Source organism: Strigops habroptila, chromosome 6 (genome assembly GCF_004027225.2).
Source record: "Strigops habroptila isolate Jane chromosome 6, bStrHab1.2.pri, whole genome shotgun sequence".
Lineage (NCBI taxonomy): Eukaryota > Metazoa > Chordata > Aves > Psittaciformes > Psittacidae > Strigops > Strigops habroptila.
Window position 1 is genome coordinate 73,375,683 of NC_044282.2, and position 17,486 is coordinate 73,393,168.

Genomic DNA, 17,486 nt, shown 5'->3' on the forward strand with positions numbered 1-17,486 from the left:
AAAACACCTCATCCAGTTGCTGTACCAGGTTCTGCTAACCGAAACCATAAGCCTCCAGCAGCGAAGTCAGATACCCAATAGGCTCTGCATGGATCAAAGTAAGCCAAACAAAATCTATGTTTTGTACCTGCTTCCAATACGTTTGGGAAGCACTGTTAATGAAAAATGAGGTTGATGTACCTATTGCACACTTTTGGATTATTGTTCACCACCATCAATCTGAAACCTAATGAAACAGAGACCACCTACAGTGGAGGGATATTGTGTCCATCTGACAAACTGCATCCAATTTACGAACTGATGGGATGGCATAAGCTGCCACTGGTCATATGATTTTCAGCTTCTGATTGGTCATACATTAACCATTAGTAATGGGGCAATGCCATTTCCACTATCATTCTCTGGCAAGAGTAAAAGTATCACACAGTGCACTATAATTCTGTGGTAACGATAGCATGTGATGTGCCGTTTTCTCCCCACTGCGGACACAAAAATTGTAGGAGACTTGGCTCCTCCACACTGTCTTTATGGAATTAACAAAGAAATATGCTTGCCATGACATATATTGAACTTTCTCAGTGCATTTCTGGGTAACTTTATGGGCACATGTGTTACGTATGTCACAACCAAACTCTGCAGGAAGAGATAAAATAGTGCACACATCACCCAATGGGTATAAACAATGGGCAACCTAAGCTCCAACCTGCACGGTGCAAAGTGGTTTTCCCAAAGAAAAATGCTGACTCTCTAAATGGAAGATGCTTTTGTTTCTGCACCTGTTCTGCTCAGTATCTTGTTAGGCTGCTTCTGCTTCTCCTATATGTCATACTAATAGGGAGAAGCAAAACAGGGAGAAATTATGATGGATATTAGTTGATCCTCTTGTTATTGCTAGATGTGATTATTGCTTTTTCCTGCTTGGGCTCCCTCAGTGTAATCCTAACACAGTGCAGCTTATTAAAAACCTCTGCTGTTTAAGTTTTAGTAGCATAATAACCAGTTCTCTCTTTATGGTTGTTCTGAAGTCGATTCACTGGCCACCTGTCAGTTTGTGAAATAAATGTTAGGTTTTCCTAATGACTATTAAGGTTTTTCATGGATTTTTCTCCCATCGTATCTCTCTGAACTTGTCCAGTGCTATGTTCCTGCTTGTGATTTATGCTTAGCAGGTGTTTGTTTGCTATGGATTTCTAAATGTTGGCTTCCTACTGTAAGAAAGGAATGGGAAGGTGGGAATGGGTTTATTGTATTCTGTATATTGTTCCACCACTACGAAATGGATTTCCAGCTGACACTCTATGTGCTGCTATGTATTAAGCCACAAAACCCTATCTATATCAGCAATATACCAAGTAATGCAAGGGAATTCACAGTTAAGACTGAAGCTCCATTATTAACTCGCTCTGTTGTGCCTGGGTATTGCTGTACATATTGTTTTGATATATACCAAGAACACTGCAATAGGTAAACAAAAGCAGGTGAGCTCACAATATAACTTCAGTCTTCACTATGAGATTCTGTGCCCTGATGTTTTAACCAGACCTCTTCTAGTCCCTGAATTTTATCTTTTGCTATTTCAGTTTTTCAAGTTTATAATGTTTGTTGAGGCTGTGTGATCCAGTAAAAAATATCCTTAGAGATCTCGTGTGTAAATATGTAATATGTTTATCTAAACATATTTTTATCTAAACATTTATTTTGACAGACATTATTCACATAAAAGTTTGGATCTACAATGCTAAAATCCACTGCAATTAGCTAGATCAGAGCAACCTAATTTTACAAGGTGTATTCTTACGTGATAAACTGTGAAAGCTCTTGTCAGAGTCCTTACAGCATTTCTTATCAATACTTTTGCCCCTAACTCTCATAGACATTCACGTCAGGGAGGATAACTACTGCTCTGAAGCTGTGGATTGTTAAGCATTGAGACTGTTTTCTACATTGTACCTATACAAATGGCAGAATACTGTAGAAATCAAACCTTCCTTAGCCTGCAAAAGCTTTTGAGGCTGTTTCTGTCACCCACAGAATCATTATCCAAAGCCTCCCAAGTCAGCAGTAAAAAAAATTATCACCTTCAGTGGGTTTGGATTAGTCTATATTTTAATATACATCTAAAGATGGGGTTTATACATGCACAGCTCCTCTTTTTCCCCAAAGACAGATCCTACTTTGTCTATGAGTCACAGTTTACTTGTTGTTACTCCACTGCATTTTGGACCCCTCTTTCCCCTAAGTTAGGTTTTCTCTTTCCCAGTGCTGCTGACTGAGCATGATTTAGGGCTTCCTTTTATTATTCCATTCTCATCCTGTCACTCATGTTACCCAGGAAGTCACTGCCATGATCTGTAGTTGACTTTTACAATTTTATGAAGTTTTGGCTTTTTTCCTCGTGACTTGTAATAGCACTGTTAAGCTATAAAGGGGAAAGAGAACAGAGCTCAGCCTTCTGGAAAATATATGAACCAAGACAACACGAGATACTGCAAAAACTTACAACTGGTTATCCCAGTGAGTACTGTAGGCTGGCTCTGATCCACCTTAAAATCATGATTATAGAGGTTAAAACCAGCATTTCACTTGAAATTAGAGCCTGCTATAAAGAATGATACTGTAACAACAAACCCACTAAACTTCATGGTGCTTGTAGGACTTTACCCCAAATTTACATTTAAACCAAGATAACCTTGTATCTACTCTTTGCAGGATATTAGTTACTGGTCTTTATTCTTCAGCCGTCCAGTGGGTTTGGGAAGTTGAAATGCATCCAATTTTATTTATCATATAATTTCCCTTCATATCATGGAGATATACACTAGAGCTAAGATTGGCTGTCATTTGCCAACAAAAGGCTGTTATTTTTGGTGTTAAGTGTCTGCATGCTGTTTTGACAATAACTCTTCTGTTTCCTTGTCTCCTCTGCTTAAACTTCATAGCACACACTAGATAATTTAGAAGATCTTCTGAAGACCACTACTTATCAACATCTCAGTTAGCTCCATCTTGCAACTCACCTTTGAGGAAGGTGTCATTTGATTCATTCCTTTATTTGGATATTTACTACTCTATAATAAGAGCACCCAGTCAATGCCCTGGGCTCCACTGACAACCTTTTAAAAATATGCACGTAAATAAATAGAATTTGCCGTTGCCACAAGATCCATCAGAGCAAGTGACATCCATCAGAGCGCAGCAACAAAATAGATATAACAAAAATAATTTGTCCCTACAAAGTGACTGATAGTTCCAATGACCTCAATGGAACAGAACCCGTATATCATTACCATAGCACCATCACCAATCCTTTTCACCTCTATTCTTATGGGATAGGGAGAAAGAATGAGCTGAAGATAAGAAAACATGATTTTATAAACTGAGGGAAGGCACCTTGTAACAGTTCTAAGACACTGCTAATAGCTGTAAGATAACTTCAGAGAAAGGAATCTGGATGCAAGAGATCCTGATTACATCATCTAATCATCAGTCTTAACCTGGTGCATCAATTTCTGTAGATTTCTCCATGATTTTATTGCTTTAAAAAGAACACAGCCAAGCTCATAATGGGCTTAGTTGGCATTATAAGAATGTAACTCAGCTACCTGTCAAAAAGAATCACATACACACGTGTGGTTTTGTAAAATCTGAATTCTGGTATTGAACCACAGTGGAATCCTATTTTTCTCATAAAGGCTGCAACAAAGCTGTAGAGCTCTTGAGAGAGGAACTTTTTTATGCAGTATTTGAATCACCTTCCTTTTAAAATGCTGCTAAGTGTGAAATTAGTGTTGTCCCTCAAAGTGCACGAGAATAATTGTCAGTAATTGAACACAGTTTGGGGGCTAATTATATAAAAATTGATATTAAAATAATACTACAGGATTGATTGAGTTTTGCAGTTCATATTTAGTTTTCAAATTACTAGAGCTGAAAGGCTGTGGTAAGAAACAATAAAAATCCACTCCAAGCTGCTAAAGCAAATTAAGGTTTACTAGTCCTCTGAAAGGCGAATGATCCAAGTGAGGTAATGTAGGCAGGACAGTTAAAATGCTCTTGACATTTACTATAGATTTAAAATATCATCTGGTTTAGGATGCCATATGTTGAACACATTTAATTTTTCCACTGAATTTCTGTTTAAATGGTTGGGATTTCTGTTTTGGTTTCTCTTTAAAAAGAGGAAAACTCACAATGTCGTGGAAGAAATGCCTTCTTTACGTGTATCAACTCCTGAATTTTGTGGAGGATCCATTAGAGTCAGCACATGCTGAGTTGTGAGAGGAGCACAGCCTGTCATGACCTTGATTTATGCTTTTGAATGGGAGCAGAAAATGAGTTTTGAGGAGAATTTTTAACCACCACTTGTTCTAATTATATAGTGTCAGAAATAAACGGGATCTTAACAAAAGTAGAGCAAAGGAACTTACCACTTTTCCTCCCGCTGGAAGGAATTTTGCAACTCCAGAAGCAGTTGAAGCACTTCCAAATTTTCCTGGAAGAACTATGAAAAAATAAGAGAAGGGAGAGGAATGATGTACACTGTTGCTTGTCATAGGCTCAGAGGGTTTCAAAATCTATTGTATATTTCCATGCAACCAGAAATAGCTGGAAATTGTTGAACAATTAAGGAAAGAAGTCAAATAAACACTGATCTATCCTCAAAAGTTATTGGTACAGAAACATGCCCTTTTTCAATGAGTAGCATGGAGAGACCACTAAATGATATTTTGAACATGCACATGACAGTGCAAAATGTTTTAGCTGTGAATAGTCTACCAACATTCAAAAGACTGGACCAAAACAATTGAATTCAGGGATTTTAACTGAATCTGAATTGAATTCAGTCTTTTTCTAAATTGAAGCTTGTAAGTATTGTCAGGAACATAGAATCCTTGAATCACAGAATGGTTAGGAAGGACCTTAAGATCATCTAGTTCCAACCCCCTGCCACGGGCAGGGATGCCTCACACTAGACCATGTCGCCCAATGATCTGTCCAACCTGGCCTTGAACGTGATACCCTTTACAGCTTTGTTTATTTTCCTAGAAGAAATGTTATTCCTTCTTTATCAAAAAAATCTAGAGGTTTGTAAGAATGATCGCTGATATTTTTCTCTCAGTGAAAAATGGTATCTCTAGGAAAAAAACAAGTATTACAGTAAGATTTGAGATAAATACAGGCCAGTTAAGAATAAAACAAATATTCTTATAAAATATGTTTTAAAATACTAATAGATTTCAGTTTCCACATAATTGTTTGGAGGTTGAATATCTTGCTATAGGTAGTTATAATTTTACACGATTATTGTATCATGTAACTTGGGTGTTACAAATCCAGAGAATATTTGCATTGATAACAAAAATGTTTCTAAATTAAATAGCAAGTTTTGGAAAAATAACCGAATGTATCTGAGTAAAAAAACCTGTTTCTCTCAACAGAGACAAAGTTCAATACTAAACAATTAAAAAAAAATCCAAAGAAAATTAATTACAGCAGGATGAAGAGATATGAGGAAAGACTGAATATGACATTTGCAACCTTAAACGATCAAAAATAAGGAATCAGCCTTTGATGAATCATAAGATTATTTAGGGTGGTGAGGCACTGGCACAGGTCACCCAAAGAAGTGATAAATGCCCCATCTCTGGCAGTGTTCAAGGCCAGGTTGGACGGAGCCTTGGGCAACATGGTCTAGTGTGAGGCGTCCCTGCCCATGGCAGGGGGTTCGAACTAGGTGATCTTAAGGTCCTTTCCAACCCAAACCATTTTATGATTCTACCATGAAAGTCATTGCTTTAAGGAAAAAACTTTTCCTTCTGTTTTACTCCTAGTATAGAGAACACAGACTTTGTGCTTCCAAGGCTCTGCTGAGAGCCACTATTGATTTAAGCCGCTCTCAGCAGCTGGGCTTTTTAAATGGTAGTCATGGTATCTAGTCACATCTCCAAAATTCTCAGCTTTGGCTGGATATTAGTCATACCACGAGAGCTTCCATGCTGCAAAACTGGTTTATGCCCAGACAAAATGTAATACTTGCAAAACCAAATTACATGCCTGGGCATACGCACTCAGAGAACAAAGTTTAGATGGTCATGAAGAAACTGAGTTAATTATTCTGGTTCTGTACAAATGTTCACACTCAGACTTTTTCAGTAATAGTTTGTGACACTAGAAATAAAGGCAACATGCAGGAGGTTTGCAAGTTGTGTGAAATGTAATAGTGTAACAACATATGCAGAAAACCTAACAGCCACCCAATGCTCAAATGCTAAAGCGCTAAATATGATTCATTAGAGAGCAATTAAAATGCTAAGCCAAACTGTTCTTTCTACACAGGAGATGCCACTGGCTAAAGTTATAAGCAGTGGAAGAGGAAACATGCTTAGATATAACAGCCAACTGCAAATGTATATGATTAAACAAATTTGTCCACTGAAAAGAATGCACAAACTTCAGTTAATGAATCTGATGAAGTTTTTAATGAATTGGGATACATTAAATATATACCACATTGCTATAGGCCCCAGTGTGCTTTCTGAAGTAGATGTGCCACATAAAACCCAATTAACTCTCACAGACAGAATACAAACTGAACTTCACCAGATGGCTGAATCATTTGGTGTTAATTCAGACACTATTGACTGGGTTAATAGTATAGTTACTGTTCTGAAACAACAAAAAAAGTTATGAGAACTTTAGAGATAAAGCCATGAATAAGGCAATTGATCTAAAGTAGTTCTCTGGAAGAGCAGGTAAAGAGGTCACATCCAGACTTCAAAATGCAAGAGAACTTTTAGTTTGGGATGTCAGCTAAGGAGCCTGGCAAGTCTAACTCTATAAAGAATTTGTTCCTTCAAGTCTTTTCAGAAGAGGTTTGCAAGAATGAGTATGTTTCACAATTCCATCAGCACCTGATTTTTAGGAGTATCTTGTCACAGATTTTGAAGGGTGTGGACAGCATGGAATCAAGTAATTACTACTGACCTGCTCGGAAGTGATGAAGATAAGTTCCCAAAACAGAATGTTTAATTTTTATGAAGGAGAAAGAACATTACACTGAACAGAAACAAACTGTCAGCCTGGAAGAATTTGGTTATGTAGAAGAAAATAGCAATGAAGAGTCGTAAAAATGGCTTTAAAAGTATGAATGGAACATTCCAAAACAAGAGGGTCTGGCATACACTCATGGGCTTGTTCCCATACTTGAACATATCTGTAAATTCTTATGGCTAAACACTTCCTTCAAGCAATACATAATGACAGTAGGTTGAATAGCAGAAGAAAAGCCTTTGGAATACAGGAGACATTATCCCACAAGTACTGGAATATTTTGAGATGAAGCAAGGTCCACAATCTCAGCTGTGATACGGACTATTTTATTATTTAGGGACATGTGCTTCTAACTCTATAAAACAGAATACTCTCACTTCTTTAGTTCAGAAACAGTCTCGTCTAATGTGTAAGAAATGAGAATTATTTAAAAATAAAACCATCCCAATCACAAGTGATTGTTTTCATAAATCCTGCTTCCTTTGCTGAAACCTTATTTTGTACTAACACCTCTGTTTTGAAAAACAGATGAATTATTTTGCTTTTTCTAACTACCACTGCCATTTTAAAACATGCATAACTCAGATTTGGATGTTCTATAGCTAATAGGAATCTTTGCTGCTGTGAATGTTGCCTTCTCTTTAGCTGCCTTCCAAATAAAAGTCCAAGGTCAATCCAAAAACAGATTTTCATTAAAAATGAGTCTTCCTTACAAACAACTCACACATATTTCTGAGTAGTACAACATAACCAGAACATTACCCAGTTTCATCAGAAAAAAATCTTTCAAGCTTTCAATAGCTTCAAGGCCATGTAGTTTGAAGAAGGAAACTTCAAAGCTCAGCCTCAAATCCTGGTCCTTCTATATGATTGCTCTCTTAGTAAAGCCTCTCCCTATTTTCTTTGTGATCTTTCATGACTTAATTAGAAACATCTTTCAAAGGCACTTTTTTTTTTTTTTTTACTATAGTAGTATAACATCTGCATTTTCAGCAATATGCTATTTAATCACATTGGGTTATAAAGTGAAATTCTTAGTACTTAGTGTAATATCTTATAGAACCCATACATTTGGTCTTTTAGTGTCCCTGACTCATCATCTTATATTCTTTCATCAACATTTTAATAGCCACTCTTAAAAATGTAATTTGACAGATAATTCTCTAAACCTGTTTCAGTTTTGTTGTTTCTTTAAAAAGAAACTTCTCTTGCACGTGTTTTCTTTCAGTGATTACTGCACCTGAAACTAATTCCAAGCATTCAAACATACAGACTTAAAACTAGGGCTAGCAGAAACTCAGAAGTTCATAAAGCTCTGCCAGGTTGTGTTCTGCAGGATTCTGATTCCTAGGTAAGAAAATTTTGTCAGTGTCAAGAACATCACTTCCAGTTTTGACCAAAACTTGTTTGTTTGTTACATATCTAATGCAAGGTATGCAGTGTGGTTTGAGTTTAGACACCCAAATTCTGTTCTAATTCTCTGTTCAGTCTTCATGTACTTGCTGTATTGGACTCAAGCACTTGCTATCTGCAGTTAAAACTCTGTTCCAGTGTAATTTAAGTCAAAATTAACTGTTTGTGGCTGTTCTGCAGCAGACTAACTGGGTAGAGAATTTATCCAGTTACTTAATTTCCTTCTTGTTAATTTGATGAAAATAAACCTCCATACAGTAAAGTGGGATATCTATGAATTAGAGGGAATTTTGGATTAAAGCTTCCCTGAGCATAGCACCTCCTTAAAACCATACCTGATCAGGACAGCTCCAAAATACATATTTATGTTAAATGTCTAAATATTTTTCTGAATGACTCTTCTTTCTCAAATGTGTAGGTTGAATGGTCATACTTACTTCAATTGGACCATTTACTGTAAGGAGGCTACCTACGAAACTATCTGCTCCTTTTTCTCTACCAATTAACAAGTACTTATCACAGAAAACAGGGACTAGACTGATTGTGAAAGACCAAAAAACAAGTTCCACTGCCATATTTTTCCTCTGACAGATCTCTGCTATTCTTTATAGTACTGAGAAACAGGAAAACTCAAACTCCTCCCTGGACTCTCTCAAAAATGCCAATAAGGAGAGGAAAAAAAGTAGAACTGGCAAGATCTAACATAACCAAACTAAATAAAGCTTAAAAACCCCAAAACAAACAAAAAACCAAACCCACCCCCCCAACGGAAAAACCTTTAAGGTGTTTTCCATTAAGAAAATTCCAGAAAGATAACTCACTTGGGGGGGAAACACAGGAAAGAGGGGATAGGTGCTAAATACCTGATAGGAGTTCTCCTGAAACTTCAAAATGTACTTTAAGTTCTGGTTGGAACGGTGACTTTGGGCAGTACTGGTGCTTGCTTATTCAATAGCTGCGTGCACTATGGAAGTTGTATGTGCCTATTTGGGTTTTAACCCACGTTCTGCAGAGTGAGCAAAAATGAGATTCTATTTTCTTCCTATGTGTTTTAAAGAAAGAAATAACCTGTATATAAATTTCTACTACATATTTAATGCCACACATGGAAAACTACTATGTTTCTATAGGCATAAGGGAATGTACTGGAAAAAAAACCCTGAATTTTGTCTACAGAGATTTGCCTCACTAAACTGCATTGGTCATTGCAAATAGACAGATTCCTCTGGGGAGCAATACAGAGCAAAAGCCCAATTTTAAGTGCTTTGAATTGCTTTTGGAAAGGTTGGTTTCTTACTACGCGGATATCGTTCGACAATCATAAAGTCAGTATATGTTGCACAGCCACTAAAGAATCAGATGGAAGTACTGAAATTCGAAGGCAGTATCTCTAATCTCAATCTGGATGTTGAAAATCAGCCTGCATACACGTGGCCCTTGCAGATTCTTTACAGCATACCTCCCCTTTGGAGAATTCCACCAAACCCTTGCAAACTGAAAAATTCTTAATGCTTCTACAGCATGCACACAGAAAGAAAGCTAACCTTGCCAGTTACTCCGGATAAACAAAACCTTCTTTTTATTTATATCTTATACTGAGTGACCAGTCCTTTTTCCCAGGGGGTGCCACTGAAGTCTTCATGTCTCAAAATGCCTACCTCTCGCTTTCTTAAGCAGAATCTTTAAAGCGCTTCAGTCCTTGAAGCACCAGTGGACTGAATATAGGCTTTTGACCCAGGAGTGGTAATTATGAAGCCTTGCTTCAAAGGTGGAAGGACTCTGTATTGCAACTTACATTACTAGTTAATTCTTAAAAAAGTCATAATTGGAGCCATTGTCTGTACTCAGTTTCATTACACGTGAACAAATCTGCAATGAAGCTCCTGCAGTCAGGTTAAAGTCAATGAACTATATCAGATTTATACTGGCTCAACGGAGATCATAAATTGGTCCTGTAATTGGACCTTTAGTTTTAAATATAACATTTGCAATTGGCAGTTCTGCCCAGGGAACAGACAACTGTATCTTGACAGAGTTCTGAACCTATTAGAATTAGTTGGGAGAGGGTGACCACATGATGAATGTCCTCTTTTTAGTTATCTCTCTTTTCGAGAATTAGGTGGTGCTGAATTTGAAGTAGATTATCCTTAAACTTGCATCTGCAACATTTCTAGACCAGAAGGATTGTTAACATAAAGCAGAAGAGGGTGTGATGTCCATGTCAAACTTTTTTAATTTAAAAAAAGCTGTATTTGGGTTCAATGGACTGAATGCCCATCTGCAGCTGGAGTGCATTAAATGCATTCCAGCATTTTCCACTTCAGTTTAATCCAAAAGGAATTCAGTTCATACTTCAATACCACATCTTGATGTGAATCAAAGCACAGACCATCAGGACAATCAGATTCACTTCAAAAGCACAATACTGATCTGAACTAAAATGACACTAAAAAGAGAAGAACTCTCAGGTACAGAAAGGTGTTTGTAGGCTTTGCTGAAGATTGTTTATATGCTCAGTGTAAATTGTCTTACAAAAAGGCCCTGAGTGAATTTTATCTGCCTTCTTTCCTGAAGTGGGAAGTTAGGGCAAGAAGGCCTGTGAATGAAGTGCATTTTAAAACAATGAGATAAAATGAACTTGTCAAGATCAAACTCTGATTGCTGTTTTTTAGCCAGCTAAAACTAATCATGTAATATAAGAATGGTATACAAGACATCTCTTAGGACTGAGTAGTTCCTAAAAGAAGCTATGTGGAAAGGAGCAAGGACTTACTGAGATAACACTAACTCTTCTGCTGACCTTTAAGAGATAACTTCAATTGTAGTGTAGATATTTTTAGCCCAAACCAGCTAACCTGGCTGGTTAAGGGCTGAGATACAGGCGTGCTCCCTTTAAATCACATCTTCCATTCTCAGTGCAGATGAAAGCCCTTATGTGTTGATAGTCCTTTTAATGCCCTTTCCACAGCTTACCCTCATATGCAAGACAGCCACCTTGGCTCTGGATTTCTGCTTCCAGATTTTCTGGAAAAGGCAACATAATCTGCTTCAATTGCCTTCATCAAATATTTATGAAATCAACCTGGACAGCTTTGCTAGAAGCAGGAGGATCTACTGTGCTCCCTTACTTGGACTGGTTAGCTGAAGAAGCACTTCTTGGCACAGAAGGTTCAGTCAGGTCAACAGTTTCTTCAGCATCTCCAACCAGTGCAGCTATTCATAAAAGGAGTATCTGTCCATGGCCTGACATTGGGGTACAAATCTGCAAGTTAACTGCATGCTGCAGACACAGCCTAAATGTAATTAGTTCTTTTGTTTAAGAATAAACTGACTCTAACTGCTTCTTGGGCATGTGGTTCCTTCAAGACAAAAAGGCAAATAACTCAGTTACATTTAGAAAAATGGCTTTAATGAACAGGAAAATGGCATTTAATCTTTTGGTGCATCCTGCATTTTATGAGTAAATTCTGTGGGAAACTGTGTAAATGGAACATAATTATTTTTAAAATAGAATCTTTTGTTATTAGCTACATAACTGTCATGTGTACATAAAGCACCCTGCTGTACAGACAAAAGACTGGAAAAGTTTCCTGGAGAGTTTCTGCTATTGAAAGAATAAAAATTGAAGCAGTGGGGTGAACTTTTGGTTCAAACACTGAATGTTAAACCTGGCTGAGAGAAAATCGCTTTATTCTGATAACCGGATTAGTTAGAACAAAAATAGAGAAAATTAAGAACTGAAGAGCAGAAAATTAAGGTGGAATGCAATTTAAAGAGTAAGTAGATGATGTAGGCTTTCATTTTCATCCCCCCCAGTGTCCAGCTAATTAAAATTACAATCAAAATGAAAGTCTAAACTTGTAAATATCTTTAGCTAATGATTTTGTCTTTTTAATCATCTTCACATTCAAAGACTTTATTTTATTCATTTAGAGCTTTACAATAAAATGAAATTGTTTTTCCTCTAGTAAAATCCTTTTAATTTTCGTTATCTGTTTCTTTTTACATCATATATTACGTATTTTTCTTTTTTCTTTCTAATTTCTGCACAGCATTCTCTACTTTTATAGTCTGTGCTCCTCTGACGCATTTACTTAAAACTGTTATGAAGTTAAATGTAATAAAGTGCTACAACAAACTTTAACTTAGAGTAAAATCACTAGAGTTGCATCTACTGGCTTGAAAACTAATCTAGACAAACAAGCTTTCTTCATAAGGTGTATGTGCAGAGACAATGAGTTTTTAAGCCAGTGATCACGTACAACTTTAAGTTTAGACAGAACAGCAAGTATTCATCCTTTTTTCTAAGACAAAGAATGGATTTGCCCCAGTTTATCGACTGCTACCCATGAATAATGGCTGTTTTCTGTGAGTTTTGAGGCAATTCTTTTAAATGGCTCAAGAATTAAGTGTCAGACATTCTTAATGTACTGGGCAGCCCTGACTCACCTTTCTGACATCAGAAGTTAGTGTTTCCTGTGAGTATACTCTGTACCTCCCAACAACCTGGGAATATGGAGTTATTTTATCATCTAAAGATATGTACCAATGTAGTTTCTTCTTGTTTTACATGCTTATGTCACGATGAAACTTATGAAAACCTATTTGGGTTTGTTTCAGAATTTTTATTAGGTAAGTTTTCTAAACTGTGGCAAGGAAACAAGGAAAACGTAAGGGAAATAATGCTCAGTGCTATGGCTGTCTTAATGATTTTCCTCACTTTGGATAATACAGGCATTTCATTTTGTTTTGCTAGACAATATTGACTTACAAAGGCATGTAGGTTGGAACTTAGCCAGTCATAAGCACATACTTCAACACCATACAAATACAGCACTTATTTAGTAACCAAGTTCATTTCTACTTCAGTTACTTGCATGATCCAACTATACTGTGAAATTTGAGGATTCTGAACTGGATATTGGGAGTCAGACTGTGCACCCTGAGCTATGCTTGAGAAATGATTTTGTATTCCTTCAGTATTTAGAAAAATATCACAAAAAAAGGCAGTGCCAACACATAAGTAAAACACCGTAAGTTCGAAATACTCAGGTTCAGTGGCTGGCTGATGGACAAAAAATCAGTGTGAACACATTTAAAGGTGCTAAGCCTTTAACTTTACAGAAACATTTTCACATCTGTAATGATTGTCATAGACACTAAAAGCCCGGTATATACAGGAGATCCCATTCACATGCAAACACAGACAACGGACGTGTTTGCAACTTTGAATAGTTTTCAACCTACCTGAGAAGATTTATACTGTGTCACTCATGGCTCTGGTATCTGAATTATCTCCAGATAAAACCTACTAGGAGCACATGAGAGACCCTAAAAGCTACCATGAAGTACCTGACAAATGGTTTAGGGGTTATAAAAATTCTAGCTGGAAAAAGACAATATTTTCACTTGTTTATTGTTATATTCACCTTGATTTTCTTAAGAATTAACAGGAAGGAAGATAGGAAGATGTTAGTGTTATACTCTACCTTGCAAGATAGCAATCACTTTTATATTGGTGTACATGTCCACTGAAATAGTCTCATTTTACACTAGTAAAAGCAAGGCCAGATTTTGGCCTAGCATCTTCTGGAATCTCTAACAACATACATTCTCCAGTTCTGAAAGGCAACTTTCATCTGGCTGCTTGGAAGATCTCCAAGAGTTTGTGCTCTGCAAGGTTTGAAAGGGATTAACTGCATATTCTTGTGCATTTAGAATCAATATAACATATGGATTGGCCTCGTCTTCTTGAGTTGCCACTGACCGCAAAGGGAGCATTTGTACAAATCAGACAGATGTAATTGGGCTCAAAGCCTCCGTGGTTTTTATGTGCAGAAGTTAATTTATGTGAATGTATTAATGTTCATACATCAGTCATTTCACTGGGTCATCTGCCAAAAAGAGTGCCAAGATTTTGCCTATATGTACAAAGATGAACAGGAGCTTTGAGACCCTCTATACCCAAGACATTTTAAAATATGCAATGCTTACTTAATCATTTTATACTGTTAATAGATCAATCAGTGTTCTTGGTTTCAGTACCAGCATGTGTTTTCTAATATTAAAGTTCTTCAATACAGAAGAACAATGGCATTCCAAATCATCAAACCAGACACATTTGCTGCTTCAGACACTTTTGTTAACAGCTGTGCTGCTTTGTAGTGAGATATTGTAATAGAGAGATCCAGAGTCTCCATCCGAGTTTGTGAATTGTTAATGATGCAAAATGGTTTTAAAAAAGCCAGAAGTTAAAGTACAGCGTAAAACAACTCTATGCAAATCACTAGAAGTATTTTGTACCAAAAGTTCTTGGGTAAAACAAAGGAAGGGTTGCAGGAAGAGAAGGAGGGTGAAGGGAAGAGCACAACTGCCGCAGCACAACAGTGAGCCATTCAGTGGGAGCAACAGTACAGTAAAACCTCTTCCAGATGACAACTATGGCCTGCTGGTTTAGTCACAGAAAACTCCATCTAGTCCCAATGGCTGTTAGTGCGTCTAAGCTGTCCTTTCAAATAGTGGAATATTGAAGCTCAAGAGAGAGAAACTCCTGAGGACAAGGTTTAAGTGTTACTTTTCGTCTAGGACCTCAGTTAAGTTTCACTGTCTTTCAGAATGTACTCCTCTGGTGTAGCTTTTAGGCATAAGCAAGCAATTTTACCTTTAGTAAAAAAAGGTACAACTGCATATTACTCAAAGTATTCTTTTGCAATACTGAATTTCACGTGCTTTTACCTTCAAGCAATCATTAGGGCTGTAATTCTTAAACTGTGGTGTATGGTACATTTTGTAGAGGTCTGTGAAGTTGTTCTGTGTTTTTAGTTCTGCTTAAAAGACAGCTAAAATATGTAGTATATTTTTCTAGTGTGGCTTTCCATTAGAAACATCTGCTTTTAACGCCAGATTTTGTGGTAGCTAGGTAGATGACAAATCACCTCAGAAGAGGTGCTCTGTGAAATAGAGATGTTCTGTACTAAAAATCATCTTAACTATGAACATTTAAAAACACTTGATCGATGGCTCTGAACTCTTACTAACATTGACCTTCAGTGGTTTGAAATACTATTGTAATTTTTCAATTTGCGATTATAAAATCCAGATTTCATAAACATATTATTATCTTCCCATTTTGATTACTTATTCCCTCAAAGGTCTACAGTGCTTTTCTTTAACATCTAAATGGAAATGGGATTAGGATGAGATTCTGTCACTCGGGATTTGTGGAAAAAAGGTGAGGATTTGCACAGAAAAGGTCATTTCTTGAGGACGAGATGAATAAAATGACACTGAGTTATGAAGGACAGCAATAACAGTATTAGCAATTTTGCATGGTTTTAAATTGATTGCTTTATGTTGGAGATGCTGATGTTGGGGAACAACACACTTATTTTCTCGCCTTTCCTAATATCCTTAAATAAACTTAAAAATCGAGCTCTTAAGAAATCTATATTATTTCAATAATTTAGGGGGTTTTTTTAGGTAACTGAGTGGTTTCATGTGAATTGTTTTCTGTGACTGTACTTGCTGTCTGACTGCTCGTGGGATAATTTTACTAACAAAACTGTTGCTTTCCAGTGCTAGGTCTGCATACTGTTTGTTTAGTCACTCATCATGATTTTTTTGATTACTTAACTGGCTGAATGTGATATCTGAATGGACAGATAATTAAAAAGAAACTCCATTATGATTCTTCTGGCAAACAATGATTGCAATTAAATAAGTTGGCCTGTGGCTGAAAGATCAGATCAGGACTCCTTTGCCTTAAGAGGTATACCTGTCAAACCTCCTTGCTTTTACTTTGTTATTGTCCTGTTTTAAAGATGCTGAAGTTTGTGTGCCAGATCAAAGTAACATGTTTCAATTAAGCGAATTTTTATACAAAGTTTAGAAGTGTGAAGTATCTACAGTGTAACATAGTGATTAATATTCTCTGGGTCCCAGTACTAAAATATTTTATGGTTCTGATATTGCAGTATTTTTATTTAGATAAATTACTCCATAAGGGCACTTGGCTAAAGCGATTTGACATTTCTTTTAAAGTCAGAGAGTAAGAGAAACACGGCTAAAGGAAGAAGAAAAACTGTCTTGAGTTTTGCATTTGATGCAATTAAGAAATAATCTCTATACTTGGTAAAGTACAGAGATATTTCACAATTCAATAAGGTAATTTTGAGTGTAATGCATATTGAGAGAAAACAGCTCAATAAATGTTTTGAGCTAAATGAAATTAATAGGTATGAAGGACACAGTTTACTATGAAGCATTGGATTAACTGCTCAAGATGAGCCCTGCGGGGTATTGAAATGCACACAAACAGCTTTAGGGGAGTAAGTTATGGGCATGTGAGTTAAATATAGAAGTATTTAAGCCCCTTTTGTGCATCTATTTAGAAGATGTTTCTTGAACTGGTAACTGAGTCTTGCATTGCCCAAAGTTCTCTGCAGGAAAAAAAACAGTGTGACTAGAGCAACATTCTTGCAAAGACCTCAACTGCGAGAACATGTCTTTCTCAGGTACACTGAGAATTTCAGGCTGGAAATCACCAGTGACACCTGCAAGGTGTAAAAAACTCCAGACAACCCCTGTTAGCCAGCACTGAGAATATATTTTTATCAATACATATTCCTCAAAATCTTATTATGATGAATTTAAGTGGCACATCTTGGGACTCCTTCACACCTCTATTGACTCTTGTTAGTGCATTGTATGCCTAATGCTTGGACAAACCATTGGCAGAATTTAGATGCAGGACAGAGGAACTCTGGCAGCGTACAAAGCAAGCAGAGAACACAAAAGACTAACACCTAGCTCAAATGAGCTCATGTTCATTCCCTTGTATAGTAGCTGTATTTCTCATAGCCAATATAAAATTGTAAAGGGTTTGAGCCCTTTTGACTCCTATTTCTGTGCAATACCCATGTAGAGGTCTCCCAAGCTAAGTGAACAAGATGTAGCTGCAGGTTGTAAACACTTTTATTGGTGTTTTTTTTGCTTCTCTTTCAAGTCTCCTTTTGTCCCACAGG